General features: G+C 43.8%; 1 protein-coding gene across 1 annotated transcript in view; it reads left to right on the forward strand.

The window, feature by feature from the left end:
* Window positions 1–575, forward strand: part of LOC119593260 (glycine, alanine and asparagine-rich protein-like) — a 5,448-nt gene that overhangs the window by 4,139 nt on the left and 734 nt on the right. The gene's annotated exons all lie outside the window — the stretch shown is intronic.

Here is a 575-nt window from a genome sequence, read left to right on the forward strand (position 1 = left end):
GCCAACATCTAATAAAAGTTCTCCAGCAGACACATAGCAATTACACCTAAAAAAGAGCGTAGTAGGGGGAGCCGCGGGGGCTGTGAAGGGTGAAGGGAGACAATAGGCCGGGCGTATATAAAGGCGCGAAGGGGCCTCGTTGATTCACAAGTGTCTTCTCCTTCCACGAAACCACTTCATCGTCTAAAGATGATGTTCAAGACTCTGCTCTGCGCTGCCCTGGTCGCTGGTGAGGAGGAGGGATCGTGTTGAAGATTTTGGGATTTCTGAATGATTTATGTAATGCTGTCGATTTCCATTACTGAGTGCGAGTATGAGATTGTGTTCAATGCCAAGACGATTAATAATGAAAATTTAAATCCCTTACAGGTGTGCTCAGCGAAGATGCCATGAATAGGGTGAGTAGCGTGTTTATTATTGTTTAGTGTATAAACGGGTGAAAAGTATGGCGTATTTAATGCTCCGTCTAAAGAGAACTTTGCATGAATGAGTTAATAGTTCTAGAATGATACTTCTATGCTGTGGTGTTCACTCTGACAATGCAAGTGAAAGGCTGACATTCTTGCAGGATAAGC

The sequence above is a fragment of the Penaeus monodon genome, chromosome 32 (genome assembly GCF_015228065.2).
Source record: "Penaeus monodon isolate SGIC_2016 chromosome 32, NSTDA_Pmon_1, whole genome shotgun sequence".
NCBI lineage: Eukaryota > Metazoa > Arthropoda > Malacostraca > Decapoda > Penaeidae > Penaeus > Penaeus monodon.